The sequence below is a fragment of the Telmatherina bonti genome (genome assembly GCF_933228915.1).
Source record: "Telmatherina bonti genome assembly, chromosome: 12".
In the NCBI taxonomy this organism is placed as follows: domain Eukaryota; kingdom Metazoa; phylum Chordata; class Actinopteri; order Atheriniformes; family Telmatherinidae; genus Telmatherina; species Telmatherina bonti.
In genome coordinates this window covers 2,404,017-2,424,478 of record NC_136610.1, presented here as the reverse complement: position 1 = coordinate 2,424,478, position 20,462 = coordinate 2,404,017, and the positions used below count along the sequence as shown (strand labels likewise).

General features: G+C 45.0%; 1 protein-coding gene across 1 annotated transcript in view; it reads left to right on the top strand.

Moving 5' to 3' along the window:
* Nucleotides 1-20,462, top strand: part of uvssa (UV-stimulated scaffold protein A) — a 66,216-nt gene that overhangs the window by 7,308 nt on the left and 38,446 nt on the right. The window lies entirely within an intron of this gene.

Sequence of the window (20,462 nt, the reverse complement as noted above, 5' to 3'; positions counted from 1 at the left end):
ACCAAATGTGGGACAAAAACCATGACAATGTGGGACAATGTGTGACTCCGCTCTGTCATGACAAAGTTAAAAAAAACCTTTATATTCTGCTCTTTGGTAATAAAATTACAATCCAAACATAACCAACCTACTACTATATATTTTTTTTTAGTGACATTTGAGTTCTCTAACAAATGGAAACAGTAAAAGCTTGCATACTATTTCCTTGTTCCTTTCCCCTTATCTAGAATGAAACAGAATTAGCAGTGGAGGCTTCATCAGGAACATGTCCACTGACTGGGAAGCCTCCCTCTGAGTAGCGTCTTTTATGTGACTCTCGGATTTTTGGTGCCGTTTCACGTCATATTCCCCGCCGTGTGACACGGAAAAATTACTCTGACAAACATCACAAAGTACATCCCAGTCTCCTGGAACAGGTTTAACCAGGAATATCTGCTTTCCCAGTCTTTGTTGTAACAAAACTTCCTTTTCTTCCTCGCTGTGGTCGTCTCCCTGTCCTCCATGATCAATCAGTTGTTTCTCTATTTCTCTTCGTTAGTGGCTGCACCGGTGCATCCTAGATGTGCATTAAGTCCCGCCTCCTAGTTTGATTGACACTTGTGTCAATCAAATCAGCAGACGGTGTGATGTGACAGCCGTCACATATTTTGCCACACACAGTTAGTAAAAGCCTGTTTTGTTTGTCGTAACGATGCGGGATAGCGCCCCGTTTTGTGGGACGTGTGAAAAGTAATAGAAATGCGGGACGATCCGCACAACGCGTGACATCTGGCCCCCCGAGCTGCTCCTGATCACACCACAGAGGTGCTGGTCGGGTCTGACTTGGATGCAGCTAAAGTCCTCAGAAGTATCTGCTGTGAAAGAGCTTCCACATCCAACCATCCAAACTGCATCAATGTCCCTGCTAGGTTTGTCCAAAACAAGGAGTAAATGAATATTTGATGGTTATTGATATTTGATTGCATTTGGATTGATTGGATGGGTGTAGTATGGAGTATGACCAGCAGATAGCAGCATCTTACTGCCTGTTTGGTCTGAAAAATCAGACCTCTTCTGCTCAAAAATGTCTGACCGAAAAATAATCAATTTTCTTCTCTGGAACTACAAACTCTATGCAAAGCATCTTGGTTTGAAATTAAAGCTACCAGTGGCAAGACTTAAGTGGAGATGGATGCATCACAGCAGATGCTGCTGTGTGAAAGTAACCGAGGATGGAACGTATATAACTGAGGAATCTTCTCTCCACCTGAATTCCTTCAGTATATTATAAATAGCCACTTTAAAAAGCTGCTGCAGGAGACAAAACCCTCCAGAAAGGCTTGAATCAAGATGTTGATGTTATCTGGTCAAAAGTTCATGGAACTGAAATGAAACAAGGCAAGGAGGTTTTCATGAGAAGGTAGCTCGGTGGGTTTCAGTGAGGTCTCTGGGAAATAGAGCTCTGTCCTACTGTCTTTAAACTCATTGGCAGCTCTTGTTCTGTGGTGGAGTGCTTCTTTTGGCATGTAATTTTGTGCAGAAGTAGATAAAAAGTGGAGAAAAACACTGAAAAAGGGTGAATCTGTGCAAAATGCTAACCGAGACTACAGAGTAAATCTCCTAACTCTGGATTTAACATGCACATTTCCATGATTGAGTTTCATCATGTGAGGCAGTAGAATTACCACTATGTCACCATGGTTACAGCCATCTCACTTATCATCCATGGTAAAAAGGGAAAGATCTGTGATGGAGAATGACTGACACTTGTCTTCATCCAATCACATTCATGTAATTGGGAAGAAAATAGTGATTTTGGAGAGAAAGTGCTTTCAAAGGACTCTGGGAAATGCAGGTTCCAGTAAATGTAATTTTATCCTGAAGGATAGACATTCTGGAAGCCAGACAGAATTCTGAAGATGGAAGTCATCATGATACTGCAGAATCTTTGTACCAGACCTGATGTTACACCCTGTGAAAGCAGAGATTGAACTTTTTCTTGACTCTGTTTTTCATGTTTTCACTTGTAGTGTTTCCATCCAGTGAGTCGGTCCAGGTTTTGTTTCAGTCACCTTTCCTTTGTACTTTTTTTCATCCTTCTGCAGAAATTCACTTGTCTTAAAAGGCTAATTTGGACTTATCTTTGTGAAAAGACAGCATTTCAGCCTGAATGAGATCAGATGTGGCTACAGGGCCTCCATAGTCCAGTACAGAGGCAAATAAGACAACCAAGCATATACACTCTATCTATATATACCCAGCCTGAAATATTGCCTCAGAATATAATGTTTATCATCTGAAGAAAAGGTTTGCTAACATCAGCAACCGACCCTGTCAGCAAGGCCAGAAACAACTCACCTGATAAATGGAGCCCAGTGGACTGCAGAGGAATTTTACTGGTAGAGATCAGGAACATCTTCTGGTGTCTTGTTTTTTAACTTTTAACTGACGTAACGCCTTCAGGACAACATCAGTTGTCAGATTATGAGACTGGCAAGAATAAGTGATGCACCGTCAGAAAGCCTTGTAGCCTTTGTGAATGCAGCAATAAGTTTGAATCCACGCTGCGACCATCACTGAAACCAATGACCTGATATACACTATAGCAACAGAGATCCTGGAGATGTCTGGCCAACAAAACATCAATGTGAAGGGCAAGAAGGAGGCTCGATGGAAGCCAAAATCAACGCAACTCAATAGAAAGTTAGTCATCTGTAAGAACTCCAGAGGGGTACAACAATGAAAGGGGTTCCCAAGAGGTACAGCCAGTCTTTGTTTGGAAGCTACCAAAGACTCAAATGATTGGCTGTGTGACTGAGGAGATATACAAGAGAAATTGAGGCTGGGCAAATAAACCAGCTGTTCTCCACTAACCCAGCTAAGGTGATTCTCAGGTATGAAAATCTGGTCAGCACCTGGCCTGGACATGATCCATGCCTACTCGTTAAAGAAGCTGACTTCACTCCATTAATTAGCGGGGATTGTACTCACCCTGAATGGCTGACCAAGGGACGGACAGTCCTGATACCTAAAAGGGAATAGTCTGATCCAACTATTGGCCAATAACCTGCTTCTCCATGACATGGAAGCTCTTGTCGGGCATCATAGTGGCTAAAATAAGTGGGAACATGTATCAACACATGGCAGAGACACAGAAAGGCATTGGCAGAGGAACCAGAGGAGCCAAACACCAGCTGCTGGATGACAGAACCGTCGCCCAAGACTGCAAAACCAGACAGACAAACCTGTGCACCGTTTGGATGGACTACTGGAAAGCCTACAACTCGATGCCACATATGGATGCTGGAATGTCTGAAGCTGTACAAGATCAACGGCAGTATAAGAGCCTTCATTGCAAACTCAATGAGGCTGTGGCAGACCACCCTGGAGGCCAACTTCAAGTTAATAGCACAAGTCTACATCAAATGTGCCCTGCGATGGACTGGCGAGCTGTCCAGGGTGTACCCTGCCTGTCGCCCAAAGCCAGCTGGGATAGGCTCCAGCTTCCCCGCGACCCTGAATTGGATTAAGCGGTTTAGAAAATGAATGAATGAATGAATGAATACATCAAATGTTTCATATTCCAAGGAGATACCCTGTCCCTGCTGCTGTTCTGTAGAGGCCTGGACCCCCTCAGCCAACTAATCAACAAGACTGGCTATGGACACCGACCCAGGAATGGAACCACCATCAGCCACCTCCTGTACATGGATGTCATCAAGCTGTACGCTAAGAGTGAGCGGGACATCCACTCACTTATCCACACCACCAGGATCTACAGCAGGGACATCGGAATGTCATTCGGACTGGAGAAATGTGGGCGGATGATAACAAAGAGAGGGAAGGTAATCCATACGGAGGACATTGTACTCCCAGAGGGCAGGATAACAGATGTAGAGGAAAGCTACAAGTACCTGGGCATACCACAGGCGAATGGTAACCATGAAGAAGCCACAAGGAAAGCTGCCACAGCTACATACCTGCAGCGACTGAGGCAAGTACTGAGAAGTCCACTCAATGGCAAGAACAAGATCCGGGCAATTAACAGCTACGCCCTGCCAGTGATCCGATACCCTGCTGGGATAATAAGCTGGCCAAAGGAGGAAGCTCAGAACACGGATGTCAGAACACAGAAGCTGCTCACCATGCATGGAGGGTTCCACCCCAAGTCCAGTGTCCAGCGACTACACACTAAGCATAAAGAAGGGGGCCGGGGACTGGTGAGCATCAAGGCCACTATCCAAGATGAAACATCCAAGCTCTATGATACATCAGGAAGAGGGCACCGAGGGATGAAGCACTTAGTGAATGTCTCAGACAATGGAGTCTGGAGGAACACGAGATGGAAGAACCATCATGGGAGGAAAAGCTCCTGCATGGGATGTACCACCGGCAGATCACCGAAGTGGCCGATATAAACAAGTCTTATCAATGGCTGGAGAGGACTGGACTGAAGGACAGCACAGAGGCACTAATCATGGCAGCACAGGAGCAGGTCCAGGTCTACCAGACCAGGCAGGATCCCAGGTCTACCATACCAGGCAGGATCCCAGGTCTACCATACCAGGCAGGATCCCAGATCCACCAGACCAGGCAGGATCCCAGATCCAAAGACAAAGTGGCTCCAACAGATACCTGGAGAAACATCAGACATCTCCATTCAGATCCAGTCCTAGGAACAGCTAAGATACTGAAGAGGAGCCTTGCAGGACTCTGGCAGGGGATTTTGTAATGTATTTGTGTATCTTTATAAACATCAGTTCTGGCTATTCAGGAGTACTGCAGTGAGGTGCAGTTTGGTACAGTGAGGTGCAGTGAGGGGCAGTTTGGTACAGTGAGGTGCAGTGAGGTGCAGTTTGGTACAGTGAGGTGCAGTTTGGTACAGTGAGGTGCAGTTTGGTGCAGTGAGGTACAGTGAGGTGCAGTGGGGTGCAGTTTGGTACAGTGAGGTGCAGTTTGGTACAGTGAGGTGCAGTTTGGTACAGTGAGGTGCAGTGAGGTGCAGTTTGGTATAGTGAGGGGCAGTGAGGGGCAGTGAGGTGCAGTTTGGTGCAGTGAGGTGCAGTGAGGTGCAGTGAGGGGCAGTGAGGGGCAGTGAGGGGCAGTGAGGGGCAGTGAGGTGCAGTGTGGTGCAGTGTGGGGTAGTGAGGGGCAGTGAGGTGCAGTTTGGTGCAGTTTGGTACAGTGAGGTGCAGTGAGGTGCAGTTTGGTACAGTGAGGTGCAGTTTGGTACAGTGAGGTGCAGTTTGGTACAGTGAGGTGCAGTGAGGTGCAGTTTGGTGCAGTGAGGTGCAGTTTGGTACAGTGAGGTGCAGTGAGGTGCAGTGAGGGGCAGTGAGGTGCAGTTTGGTGCAGTGAGGTGCAGTTTGGTACAGTGAGGTGCAGTTTGGTGCAGTGAGGTGCAGTTTGGTACAGTGAGGTGCAGTTTGGTACAGTGAGGTACAGTGAGGTACAGTGAGGTGCAGTGAGGTACAGTGAGGTGCAGTGAGGTGCAGTGAGGTGCAGTTTGGTGCAGTGAGGTGCAGTGAGGTGCAGTGAGGGGCAGTGAGGTGCAGTTTGGTGCAGTGAGGTGCAGTTTGGTACAGTGAGGTGCAGTGAGGTGCAGTGAGGTGCAGTTTGGTACAGTGAAGGGCAGTGAGGTGCAGTTTGGTACAGTGAGGTGCAGTTTGTTACAGTGAGGTGCAGTTTGTTACAGTGAGGGGCAGTGAGGTGCAGTTTGTTACAGTGAGGGGCAGTGAGGGGCAGTTTGGTACAGTGAGGGGCAGTGAGGGGCAGTTTGGTGCAGTGAGGGGCAGTGAGGGGCAGTGAGGGGCAGTGAGGGGCAGTTTGGTGCAGTGAGGGGCAGTGAGGTGCAGTTTGGTACAGTGAGGGGCAGTGAGGTGCAGTTTGGTACAGTTTGGTACAGTGAGGTGCAGTTTGGTACAGTGAGGTGCAGTGAGGTACAGTGAGGTGCAGTTTGGTACAGTGAGGGGCAGTGAGGTGCAGTTTGGTACAGTTTGGTACAGTGAGGTGCAGTTTGGTACAGTGAGGTGCAGTGAGGTACAGTGAGGTGCAGTTTGGTACAGTGAGGGGCAGTGAGGGGCAGTGAGGTGCAGTTTGGTACAGTGAGGGGCAGTGAGGGGCAGTGAGGTGCAGTTTGGTACAGTGAGGGGCAGTGAGGTGTCTTGATGGGGATGGAGAGATTGATAAACCCATTCTGGAGATGTTTGGTAGTAGTGAGATGGTGGTGAAGTGTTTTTTTTTTAATGCTCCAGAGACTGAGAGTGGTTTAACAGATCTCATCAATGTTACCATGTCTCAATGGGACTACATCTGATGTACCCTGTTATTGGCCAATCTTACTGCATCCTTATACAGCTTCTTCCAAAATGGATCCAAATGGGTGATCATTGAGTTAATGTTGTACATGTCAAGTCATCCTACTGCGATGAGGAGCTTTCTGCTTGTGTAAAAAAAAAAAAAAAAAAAAAAAAAGAGCTGTAAAAATGTCTGCAGTCTGCTGGTAAATACAGAGACAAAGGATGGAATCAGTTTAATGTGTTTGTGGGAAAAGGTATAAAAGTTGTAGCGTGTGAATCCATCTTTGGCTGAGCAGAGCAGTAGCGTGACAGTGATAGAGTGGCGGGCCTCTGGCTCTGCCTGGTTATCACTGTCAGGGACCAGTCTGCAGCATCAGCACTGTGATAACCACACAACTTACAGCCCCTTTATCATAATTAGCTTTTCCTTTTTAGCCTTAAAAGGCCTTCTATTACCGGGTCTTCTCCGTCGGACTGCTGACACGTCACACGATTGCTTTCTCTCTCAGCGGGCCTCTCAGTAGGGAGGACGGCTCCATGGAGGCTTATAGAGAGGTTTGTTTACTGAGGAGACGCGTGGAGGTGTCGGCATGGAGCGGTAGGACTCTTCTCCTGTTTAAACTCTGCATGTTGGAAGGTTTACGATGGGCCACGTTTCTGAACACCTCTCCATGATGGACGGAAGAATGAAAAGGTATCATCTAGTGATTGATATAGGAAATAAACCTGAAAGAATAATTATCATCTTTTTATAAAGTTTTTAATAATTTTGGAAGTAATTTCATGATTAGTGAATCAAATATATAATGCATTGAACATCTTAGTAGGTACTAAAAAGACTTAAACACATAATTTATTTTATGAACAATGAATTGAATGTGTTTTAAGTCAACAAAACTCCGCCAAATTGAGTCATTTGTCATTTATTAAATTGATATAAAACATTTATAATTATTTCATTATTTAATTATTTTGTCTGTCTGGTTGGCTAGTTAGCTTTAGCTTTAGCTTAGCTTATCTTTGTAGTAGAAAAAGCTGAATCCAAAATATAATAACCTCTGCTTTGTGTTGGAGAAAAACTCAGTGTTAGAAGGTGCTCTGGACAGTTTTATCATTGATATTTTTGTTGTTATTCTTTCGTTGTTTTTCTGATAAAGTTTGTAGTCAGCATTTGGAATCCTCTCTCTGGAGTTGATGCAAACTGCTGGGGATGAAAATGATGAAGACATATAGCTCTGTGAAGTTTAAGTTTATTTTACCGTTTAAAAAAATCCTAAATATTCCCAAGATCACTTTTCAGACCGACTGGTGCTGTGACTTTTTTACTTTGGTGGACTTTGTTGCTGATTTCCTCCTGTTTTGAAGCAACGTTGTCATGTTGAGCTTCCTCTGAGACATGACCAGGAGCAGAGTGCCCTCTGCTGGATCCTTGGGTTGATTTCCTCTGATGGTCTGAAGAACATACAGACTCCTTACTGAACTGAAAGAAAAGCAACATTTGATGTTTTCATCCTTTAATTTCAGTCAGACAAATCTCCCTCCTGATGTGGTGGATGATTCTGTTCTCGGATGCCATCCCCAAACATCAGTCTTTAGAAAGCTGAATGGAAATGAAAGAAGTGAAGCATGGGGCTTCCTTATGCATGTACTGAGGACTTCTGGCTGAAAGCATAGAGCTGTGCTGAGGAGGGGACAGGCCCTCTGGGTTTATTCAAACACCTCTGTTTTTAAGAGTGAAATCAGCCACTCTGGGCTCCATTCATACAGGCCGAAGCCTTGTTTCCTCCTGATAACCCATCTTATCACAGCACTGTTTCTTTCTGCAGATAAACAAAGACCATTCCTCTGTTTCTTTCCTCTGGTGGTCGGTCCTCCCCACATCCATTCTGCCTCGGATACTAACGCTTTCTAGTGTTGCTCTACTGTTCTGCTGCTGGATAGAAGAATGTTTAGAAGACGTGTGGCGTTGGGAAATAAAAATGGAGGGAAGTGGGACCAGAGTGGGAGGTGGGGGGCCCAGAGTGGGAGGTGGGGGGCCCAGAGTGGGAGGTGGGGGGCCCAGAGTGGGAGGTGGGGGGCCCAGAGTGGGAGGTGGGGGGCCCAGAGTGGGACCTCTCCTGCTGCTGATGGCCGTCTGGTTCCATCAGAGGTCTGAAACGGGAGAGAGGAATGGCTTGGAACCAGGAAGTGATGTACGGTCTGGGACGGCTGTGGATTGGGCCGGGCTGTTTGCTGGTGGTCCCAGCGTTGCGTAACTGGTCTCACGGTGGTGACCGCTGGAGGTTTGGGATGTCATCTCAGAGCCTGCAGGAGTCCTTCAGTAACCTGGAATAAGAGACTGAGATGAGACGCTGTAATCTCAGCTTGGCAGCGGGTGGGAGGTATAATAACGACTGCTTTAATCATAGATTGAGACAGGCTGGGAAGTGGGAGAGGGGGCGGGGGGGTCAGACAGTTGGGAATAAGCTCTGTCACTGGGAAAGGTTTGAAATGCTACGGGCCGACAAATAGACCTGCCAGGCTAGGTTAGCAGAATAAAGATGTCACCTTATACATCATATGAGCTGACTGCTCCCCAGAGACGGGCTGCAGCGGGGCCTGAGAGGGGGTGGCGGGGTTGTAATAGGGAGAGGCTGCACAGGGAGGGGGTAGGGAAAGCTTTTTCTCATTAGAGGGGGGGTCCCATGGGATCTTTTCTAGGTAATAATGAATAGAAGTGCAAGGTGGTAATAGAGATGTGGGATGTTGTGGCAAATGAAGCTTTGAATAGGTCAGACTCCGCTGGAAGCTTCGGCCTAATTAGTCTGAAGATGTGTTCAAATCAGACTTCCTGTCTCCTCACCAGTGGGTTAAAAATTGATCCAGAACTAGCCTGGAAGAAATCACAACGGAGTGTTTTCTAGATAAATGGGTTCAGTCTGAGCAGGAACCTGATAGAATATCTCACCTCTAGATGAGCAGCTTCCTCCGACCACGGAGGGAAAAGGTTGTGTGGTGTTTAAAGCTGTTAGTTTAGGAAGTACCACTCTGATGTCGCTCTTTCCTCAGACAAAAGGCCACCAGAAGTGACTGGATTCATTTCACACTTTTGTTCATCAGGCAGGTTTTCTGGCCTTTTCTTGCCCTAGTACCTGTAGGTAGCGTCTGCCAGGGAAATCTGGCTCCAGACTCGTCCATCTTTCCCAGTTTTCCCTGAGGATCTGGAGATCTTCAGACATTTTGCTTCTCCAGCAGCTCAGGTGGTGCAGCAGTGGGATCGTGTTGCCATCGCCGGTGATCGGGTCCAACCTTTTAAAAGCAAAGTTTCTCATCGTATTTAACTTCGTCTGCAGTATCTTCACTTTCTGAACCATCTCTTTTCATTTTCACTGCTCAGCATCTGCATCACCTCCTCACCTATAGACAAGGAGACAAATGAAAGTCTGCTTTCCTTCCTTCTCTCCTTCATTTGGTGTTTCTCTAAATGCCACTGGAATCAGATGGGCTACTTCTTGTCCTGGTTTTTTACATTTGGGAACTTCCTGTGGAATAAAGATAAAACTTTGGAGCACTTATTGGCTCTGTTGACACAACTTTTTCAGTGTTTTCATTCCCACCTCCAAGCGGTTGTGCTGGTTTCTGCCCGAGGTTTGTCTTCTCCGCCGCCGCCGCCATGCATGTGGTCAGCACGGAGGACTGAATGAAAGGCGAATTCTGATTAAATCATTGCTTTCCTGAGCTTGATGATTATTTTATGGTTGGAGTGTTTGAACACAGCTGCCATAAACTGGTCTAAGTGGATTTAAATTGGATCACAGTGGATTGGCTTGGTGGTAAAAGGACCCTGAGATGACTTTGTTGGGAACAAATTCAGCAGAACTGCTCTGCTGCAGGTTTGTGGTGCAGCAGTGTAAAATGTTTCCTGCTGCTACACACTCCCATTGTTCTTTAGGCCATAAACTGTTCCTTTTTGTCTTGGTATGAACTGGCATACTGGCCACTACTTTCCTGCTTTTAGCTGCACACATACTGAGTTCGAGACCAAACACTGGAACTTTCCCAGTAGGAAGACTCAACCACCAGATCTCTGTGGACACACCGATATTTACCTGTGTGTGTGTGTGTGTGTGTGTGTGTGTGTGTGTGTGTGTGTGTGTGTGTGTGTGTGTGTGTGTGGTTTTAGTGTTATAATCGGATAAAGATGGTGTGGACTGGATGTGTGTGTGTAAAGTGCTCATTAAAGTGTTTCTCAGTGCACACTGAGAGGAAATGTCCAGCTGTAGCAGAGACATCAGAGACACTCAGTTTTCCCAACATACATTTTCTCTTCCAGCTTTAAATGTACGCTGAAATCATGTTGCCACTGTGTGTGTAGTCAGGTGGAGAGCTATATTAGCTTGTCTGGGGAGACAATGGAGACATCTCCAAAGGTTTTTTCACCTCCTTCTACTCTCATTTCCCCATTTCCTTCACCTCATCCTCGGTGTGTGAGCGCGCCCCCCCCCCCATGCCGTACACCTGACTTATAGCCGTGCAGTAATAATTTGCCAGACCTTGGCAGGCTGAGTGTACATTAGCATATAAATAGCAGATGCACTGAGTGCCCATCACAGTCGACTACATTTAATTTTTGGTTTATAAGATTGAATGGGTTTTTAAATACAGTGCCATCAAACTTGCCAAGAGACAAATGAAGTCAGGGGAGCAGTTGTCCGGAGCAGCGCCCTCACATCATTTTTATAAAGGATAAGAGTCTTACGTAAGGGAGGCAACGAGGATAGAGATGCTGCAGGAGCTGAGGAGACACCTGTGGAGGTGTCAGAAGGATGCTGACCTATGACCTGAGTCGTGGTCACCATTCAGGTCAGCTCCTCACCAGACCAAGCTGCTTGTTGTTCCTGTGCTCCAACACACCTGCAGGATAGGGGCCCTCGTTTGACACCCCCTCATAGATCCTCATTTTTCGCAGTTTCCATTTTTCCATTTTTCACCTGAGCTGTGACAAACCAGCTGGTCTTAGTAAACTGCAACAGTTCACAAATAGTTGTGTGTGTGTGTGTGTGTGTGTGTGTGTGTAAAATGTGACTTCCATGCTGGACATGTCCAAGGTGTGTCTTCCTGTCTACCAGCCCGTTAGTCTGCCTTTGGTGGCGTTTGTCCCCAACACTCCCACAGCCGCCCCCCTTTGCCCTCCTTTGTCAGCAACCGAGTGTGTCGCTTATCATGTAAATATGATGAAGGCTCATTATGGTGGATTGTTTTGAAGTGATAGACTGGCACAGGAGAGAGACTGGAATTTTAAGAGGTAATTTCTGTAAGACAAAATGTTTCTTCTGGTTTCATTAATAAATAAAGTTTGGTATCATAACTGGAGAAATATGAGTTTTTCTGATGATGCTGTCCTACAGAAGCTTGGAATAAAAACCAAAATGGTTCAAGTCCAGAACCCTGAGGAATGCCAAAACTGTGTCAAGTTTGAATGAAGGATACATTCTTTACTTATATGGTTTTGCAGTTCATTAAAGTAACTTTTAATAAGAGAGTTGGTGGATTGAGACTAAAAAAAATAACAGATTTTCTGATATATATATTTTTTAAACCATTTTCTGGTTCCTATCGATGATCAGCTTTATTATTGAGTTACTGAATCTGACAGATTTCTTCTCTGGACACGCCGTCTTTTGAGTTAACATTGCCATTACAGTAACACACAGTCCTCCTTTAGCTTTTTTATTTATTTAGCTATGCTCTGGGAGTATTTTTATTTCGATCTGGGTCAGTTTTTAATGTTAAAATAACCAATATATGTTCTGTCCTTTTCCTATTACTCTGACACATGGCTCTACTTTACTGAAACCATCACAACTAATTTGTCTGCACAGGCTTGAGTTGCACTTAAAGAAGCTGTTTTTATCTCCTGTGTGATTTTCTCTCTGTGTGTCCAGGGGAATAAACCAAAGCTCTGTTAAAATGCAAAGCAGCCCCTCTTGCAGCCATGTGGTGGAATGGAGGCCATATTTTAGCCGCACTGGCCGTCAGCAAAATGTTTATAGAGGAAAGCTAATCCTGCGGTGAGACTTACAGCTCTGCCAGGCTGGGTGACAGCACTCGATGCTATCACGATTAAATTAGGTTGAATTAGAGACAAAAAGGCAGAAAGAAGGGTAAAAATGATGATGTTAGGGCAGGATTTTCCTCCAGTTGGGTGATCACTTCTTAGTCTTAGGTCATTGATCAGAACAGAATAAACCAACCTGGACTAAAACAGACAGCACAAAACCCATAGAGACTATATCTGTGTGTGAATCCATCTGAGAGGATGAATAATTACAGCAGCATGGAGAAATGGAGAAAGTTTGTTTTGTGTTTAACTGCATTCTGTCCATTTCCTGTAGAGGAATAAATACGGCCTCGCCTGGGATTGGGAAGCCTCACGGCTTTCAGACAATCCAAACATAGCTTGAAATGTGAGCAGCAGATACCAGGTGAGCCTGCAGGCAGAGAAACTAGATTAAAGATGGAAGGAGGTGGCAGCTGACAAATCAGCAGGATGTGTCCTGATGGGATATAGCAATATGTCGACAACAGTGAGGAAATATAAATGGGACGTTTTCCAAACTCCGCTACTCTTCTACAATCACTCCATTGAACCTAAAACCTCTGGAACTTGTGGTTTTTATGGGAGCACAAATAAATGTTATATTTCTATATGCAGTAGATGATTTACTAGACGGAGAGGGTAGATGGTTGCTGCACAGCCTTACATGGAACTGCTAAAAAGTGTCTTTCTTGACCAAGCCGTCACATTCACCAAGTTGGAATGAAACTGGTTGGGCGTGATTCTGTGTGGTTCAGGTTGGCTCCATTCGGCTCCGTTGAGTTCAGGAGTAAGGATTCTCCAAAGGTGCATCCATCTGTCCCTCCGTCCGTCCATCCATCTATCCATCCATCCATCCGTCTGTCCATCATCCATCCATCATCAAACCATCCGTCTATCCATCCATTTGGCCTTCCATCTATCCATCCATTAATCCATCCGTCCTTGCATCATCCATCCGTCCATCCATCCACCTATTCGTCCATCCATCATCCATCCGTGTGTCCGTTAGTGTCTCTCTCCTCTGATATCTGTTGATTATATCTCATTGCATCGGCGATGGTATTGAATATTGATCTGTTAGTGTGGGTATTGGGTTTGGAATGTTTGGAATGACAGCTCTGGTCGCTACTCTGTCCTCTCTTGTGTGGCTCCTTGCTAGCATTGACCTACCTCTGTTACCACCTATATTCATTCTTCTCTGTGCGTAGCTTCAACTACACAGATGACATAGTTTGATGCCAGCAGGTGTGTGTTCATTTAACATGAAAAGCCTGGTGTCTTTGGGACGGCCGCATTAATGACAGATAATTAGGTTTAATTGTTTAGTCGCTTGTTAACTGGATGCTGAGGATCGTTCAAATGAAGAACTTTAATTGGTCTAACACTGCTACAGAAGCTGTGTGTTAGCATAGTTAAGCGACTCTGTCCTTCAGAGGTAAACGTGCGTGTTTCCGTAATCATTCAGAGTCATCATTTGTTAACCATTTCTCACATTTTAATGGGCATTATCAGCAGCAACACACACACAGATGAAGTAAATGAATGGAAATGAGGCCTCTGGGAATAGGAGGCTAGTTTAACGTTTGGTTTTACTGCTCCTCATAATGCTAATCACTGTGATTATTATACTCAGTGTCCCAGCTGTGGATGTGTAGCAGATAACACACACACACTGATTTGTGAAATGGAAATGATCTCCCTGTGTATGTGTTGTGTTCTGGATTGTAGCTCAGCCAATGGCTAACAACCTTGCCAGGAAATTGAAAACCATAAATTTAGCTTAGCACTGATAGAAGCTCATCACACACAGACTCACACAGCATCATTACACTCCGTCTCCTTCAATCACATCCTTCAGAAACGAATAGAAAATCTGAGTCAGACCAACAGTCAGTGTTTCCTCCAACATAAAGACCAGACCAAACTCATTTTACTTCAATAAATTAGGCTCCAGTGGTCCGCACCAGTAAAACTACAGCATAATAAACTACAGTGGCTGAGAAGTGCAAAACACATTTAGAAAAAAAATGACACATACATTTGCAAACAAAATTACATTTAGAAACAAATTTGCATATTGAGAACAAATTTATATTTTATTTAACACATTTGCAAACATGAAAACCCATTTTAAGAAACAAATGTGCATTTTGGGAGAAAGCATTTTCGTGAAGCAAACACGTTAATTTTGTTTCCTAAAACAAGCATTTGTTCATGGGTTTTTTAAACCTGTAATTTAATCTCATCAGTTTAATCAATTTAGAAAGATATAAAATTCATAAAACTTGGAGATGGATTTTGTAAAACCATATTGATATAATGTAGAGCAGATGTCCAAAGAATATATATAATGTATATTACATATTAAACTTGAAAGGTAAGCAAATAAACACAAAAAAACCCAACCAGAGCAATCATAGCAGGGAAGAATACAGCTACTGCTCAGGAGGAGACATTGCAGTTTATGACTGCATGAAAGCATCTAATAGCTGGGGGGCTTTTCTTTTGGCAAATGGTCAACAGGTAGAAGAAAAAGTAGAAAATGTTTTGGAGAGACGACGAGATTAAACTTTGTGTTAAATTAGTCTTAGGACACTTTCACATCAGCCTTTTTACATCACATCACATTAGCGCTTTGTTTAAGGCTTTGTTTAAGGAAATGTGAACAGGCCAAAAGAATTCTGATTCAGACCAAAGAAGCGTACTCAGTCCACCTACAAACGCAGGTCTCGGTCTGTTTCAAGTGGACCAAATACAGGAAGCGGAATCCCAACCAAGTCCCTTCCTGCATGTGGCGTAGCGTTGCATTGTGGGTAAATCCATAGCGATGGCGTTAAGGGTCCTCTGCCTCGTCTGGTGTTCATACTGCGTCCATTGTTGCAGTGGATTTCTGCAGGATACTTGCATAAGACACAATAAAAACCCAAAACAGCCATAGTTTGGTCTCCATGTTTAACTGGCAGGTGGAGGAAACAGAGTTTTCTTCTTCACGCCGGTCTTGTCCTCTCTTCTGCTAAATACTAGTGCAGCGCCACCTCTGGTGGGAATGGGGAGATATTATTCTACTGGTTTGGCTGGTTTCACCAAAGTGCAGCGTGAACACGGTCCGCATGGATACACCCCCCTACAGCTGGACCGAGTCCCCAACCGGGCCGAATCTCCAACCGGGCCGAGTCTAGCGGACTCTCCTGATGAGAATGCACCCTTAAAGCCAGTATGTGAGATTTACTCAGCGGTGCGTTAATTGAATGCAAACAACCAAGTAGCACTCTTTGGTGCATCACTGTTTAATTCAATTCAGCTTTATTTGTATAGTGCCACTTCAGGACACTTTACATCCACATCATTTCGAGCCGATTCATACATATCCTATAACAGAAACCAACTGATAGCATCGAGTCATGACTTGGATCCAATCCCCCATCCTGAGCTGCACGAGGCGACAGTGGGAAGGAAAAAACTCCCGCAGAACCCGGCTCAGGGAGGGCAGCCATCTGCCTCGACTGGTTGGGGTGGAGAGGACAGGAAAGACAGATCAACATGTACAACTGCACTTATTCAGGAAGACCTGCGGAAAAAAGGAGAAATAAGTTAGAGACGGCAATATTGGCATATATTTATACATTAATATATTGGAGAAATAGAGCGAGGTACTTCTCAGTGCATCAGGTGACATCCCCAGAATATTGTGATCAATAGTGTCGAATGCAGCACTGAGATCTAAAAGAATGAGTCCAGACAGAAGTCCTTTATCTGAGGCCATGAGAAGATCATTAGACTTTCACCAGTGCTGTCTCTGTGCTATGATGAGCTCTAAATCCTGACTGAAACTCTTCAGATTGTTTCTGCTCAGATAGGAACATAGTTGGGTTGAAACTGTTTTCTCAAGAATTTTAGACCAGAAGGGGAGATTAGATATTGGTCTATAATTAGCTAAAACTCCTGGATCCAGAGTTGGTTTTTTAAGCAACGGTTTAATTACTGTCTTAAAATATTGAGGTACATATCCTATTAATAGAGACGTATTGATCAGGTCCAGTACAGATGTATTGATTAGGAAACATATTTCCTTGAATAATCTGGTTGGGATGGGGTCTAAAACACAGGTTGAACGGATTCTTTTGATAAAACAGCTGATCGAGGTGGTGAGAAAGTACCAACATTTTTACATGTGGTGTTAAAACACTCGGACCCAGCCGCATGTACAACCCGCCCCACCGCGTGCACAACCCGACCCGCCGCGTGCACGACCCGCCCTGCCGCGGACGAAGCTGCTCGTTGAATATATGAAACTAGAAACTCTGAGAGCGGAAACCTCCGCCAAGCACAATGTTTAAGAATCCATTTAAAACATTCCTGGATCCAAACGGTGATCCTGATCACCACCAGTTCTTCATTTTTACATTTGCAACAACTCTTGAAATATTTATAAAATCCCTCCGTAACCTTTTAAGTTATCTTGAGCAAAAAGACGCCGGTGAAAACAACCTCCTCGGCGGAGGTAACAACCGGGTTCATTGCACAGAAAGCAGATATCGCCCCCCGCAGTGATCCCTCCCCGCTGCAGACCTGCTTCTCGTGGAGTATGTATGGACCTGCCGAACAAGACGTTGTTCCTTGTTCTTGCAGCCTCGAGAACAAGAACTCAGTTCTTGCTTCTCATGGAGGATGGAACAGGCTTAAGGCTGCTGCAGATGAAATAGCATTAGTAGTGTTCAGGTTATTACTGATTTCCTTCCTGACAGAAACTATTTTGTTTACAAAGAAACTCAAAGTCGTCACAGCTGAGGTTGAAAGGAATAGATGGCTCAACAGCACTATGGCTCTTAGTCAGTCTGGTTCCAGTGCTGAAGAGAAACCTGGGGTTGTTCTTCTTCTCCTCTATCAATGATGAATAATAAGCTGTTCTAGCCACATGCAAGGCTTTTTATACACTATTAAACTTTCTTTAAGCATGTTATTACCACTACCGAAGCCGTGTAGAGTCATAAATGTGAAAAGGTCAACAATGCACAAGTCAGTGTCCTGTCAGGTGATGAGGCACAGCACAATACATAACTCTGTCTTGTTATTGATGCTGATTAGTTACAAGCATGTCCTCCATATATTTGGTACTAAGCTACTGCTAACAGCTAATGTCATGGTGAAATGGTGTGAATAGAGGGAGGACATCCACCCCAACCCCTTGTGACTGTCAATGACTGGAAGGCTGAGCTGGTCTTATATACTTCCACTTGATTAGCAGATGAGGTGCAGGTGAAGACCCAGACGCCAGGGAAATTAGGCACGCCCACCACAGCCACACACCAGAACAGGCAACTACAATACCTGCTGGAACGACTTCTATGAAGAGTAACTGCAACTGTTACAGCGGGGCTTCTCCACTGCAAGCTATTTAACAAATTAATGTCTCTGCCGTTACATACAGCTAGTAACAGGAAATGATGCGACTCAAACGGAAGGATAAACTAGCTGCTGGACTATCTGCCCTGTTTCTAACATAAGCCCAAAATAAACTTTACTGTTAGCTTACTGAATGAGCTTATGTGTTCAGCAAAAAGCTGCAACCCCCCCACCTCAGTTCTGAAGTCCCTTTCCCTCAGTAACTGTCTCCGTCTGGTAAACGCTATCCCCGTGTATACAGGCGGTCCTCGGGTTACGCTGTTCTCGACTTAAATCATTTCGACTTTATGACGCTCATTCAATAAATGTAAATAAAACAAAATCAGAGCAAGCTTCAAAGTTACAAAGTTCCTACGACGCATTACACAGAGGCTTAGACAACACCTCAGTGCCTGTTTTAATCACCTGTACTGTATTTCTATTAATATGATGTATAATATATATACTTAGATAGTTATTTAGTGGTCAAGGGGACAATATGGAGTGTTTAAGAATAAAAATCTAACTAACGTGAAATTTCAGGTTACGTCACAGAAGTAGAAACGGAACTCGTTCGTCAACTGAGGATCGTGTGCAGTCTTTTTCCCTATTTATCATTGCCTTTTCTCTTCCATGTTTTTCATACCTGTCTTGTCACTTATGTATTTATGAATATGACCTACGTATTTATGAATGTCATTCTAAGCTTTGAGATGCTTTCACTTGAATGGGATTGTAATTAGACTTTGTAAAATATGTATTTATGAAAGTGATACTTGAATTTTGCTAATAAAAGGGCAAATTAGTTCCACAATTATCATCATTATTATTATAATTATCATTATTGAAGAGCTGATCTACTAACAGTACATGATTATCAAACCAGTTTTGAAAGAATAGGTATTCCCTGTAGTTCTTCAACACACCTGAATCATCTGAAATGTACCTAACAGCCTGTCAGATCCTGCACGTTGGTTACTGTTACATTACATCTTTTAATTCATAAATATTAATTGGAGTTTCAGAAATTATAGTTGGGGTTTACCCCGGTGGATGAAAGGGTAGTTTCCCTCCGCCTCCGGGTGGGGGGACGGGTCCTGACTGTTATCTGTGCTTATGCACCGAACAGCAGTTCAGAGTACCCACCCTTTCTGGGGTCCTTGGAGGGAGTGCTGGAGGGTGCTCCTTCTGGGGACTCCATTGTTCTGCTGGGGGACTTCAATGCTCACGTGGGCAATGACAGTGAGACCTGGAGGGGAGTGATTGGGAGGCATGGTCCCCCCCCTCTGAACCCAAATGGTGTTTTGTTATTGGAGGCAGCTGATGGGTACCGGCAGGCTAAGTGGCATGCGGCTTCGGCTGTCGCCGAGGCAAAAACTCGGGCATGGGAGGAGTTCGGCGAGGCCATGGAGAAAGACTTCCGGACGGCTTCGAGGAGATTCTGGTCCACCATCCGGCGGCTCAGGAGGGGGAAGCAGTGCTCCATCAACACTGTGTACAGTGGAGGTGGGGAGCTGCTGACCTCAACTCTGGATGTTGTGGGTCGGTGGAAGGTTGTGTGGAGTTGTATTCATAGTGCAAAGGTGTGACATTGTTTTTAACTGGAGCGTTACAGATGATTGCAGAAGGACAGTCTTTCATTAGCAGGAGGATTTTTTTAAAAGTTTGATTTAACAGTTGGTATTATTATCTAAGGTTTTCATTGCACTAATCAATTCAACTTTATTTATATAGCATCAAATCACGGCAATGCCATCTCAAGACGCTTTACAGACAGAATAAAAACATAATGAAAGCCAAATAAGAATTTTCTAAACATCATCAAAAACTCATCAGGCAGGAGGAGTCCAGTCTATAAAATCTGCCTTTTCTGCATGTATCCAGATTGCGATTCTTTATTTAGTGGGTCTAGAATAGATTTGAGTCTTTTTGCAAATACTGATGAAACATTACGTAATCAGTTTTTAGGACACAGATAAGGCACGAGTTTTCAATAGCTAAGTCATTCTTAGGTTTGGGTATCAATGATAATATTCCTTGGGTGGGGTCCAGGAGGAGGTCCAGGAGGAGGTCCAGGAGGAAGTCCAGGAGGAAGTCTAGGAGGAGGTTCAGGAGGAGGTCCAGGAGGAAGTCCAGGAGGAGGTCCAGGAGGAGGTCTAGTAGGAGGTTCAGGAGGAGGTCTAGTAGGAGGTTCAGGAGGAGGTCCAGCAGGAGGTCCAGGAGGAAGTCCAGGAGGAGGTCTAGTAGGAGGTTCAGGAGGAGGTCTAGTAGGAGGTTCAGGAGGAGGTCTAGTAGGAGGTTCAGGAGGAGGTCTAGTAGGAGGGTCAGGAGGAGGTCTAGTAGGAGGGTCAGGAGGAGGTCTAGTAGGACGTCCAGGAGGACGTCCAGGAGGACGTCCAGGAGGAGTTCTAGTAGGAGGTTCAGGAGGAGGTCTAGAAGGAGGTTCAGGAGGAAGTCTAGGAGGAAGTCTAGGAGGAAGTCTAGGAGGACGTCCAGGAGGACGTCCAGGAGGACGTCCAGGAGGACGTCCAGGAGGAGGTCCAGGAGGAGGTCCAGGAGGACGTCTAGTAGGAGGTCCAGGAGGAGGTCCAGGAGGAGGTCTAGTAGGAAGTCTAGGAGGAAGTCTAGGAGGAAGTCCAGGAGGAGGTTCAGGAGGAAGTCCAGGAGGAGGTCCAGGAGGAGGTTCAGGAGGAAGTCTAGGAGGAGGTCCAGGAGGAGGTCTT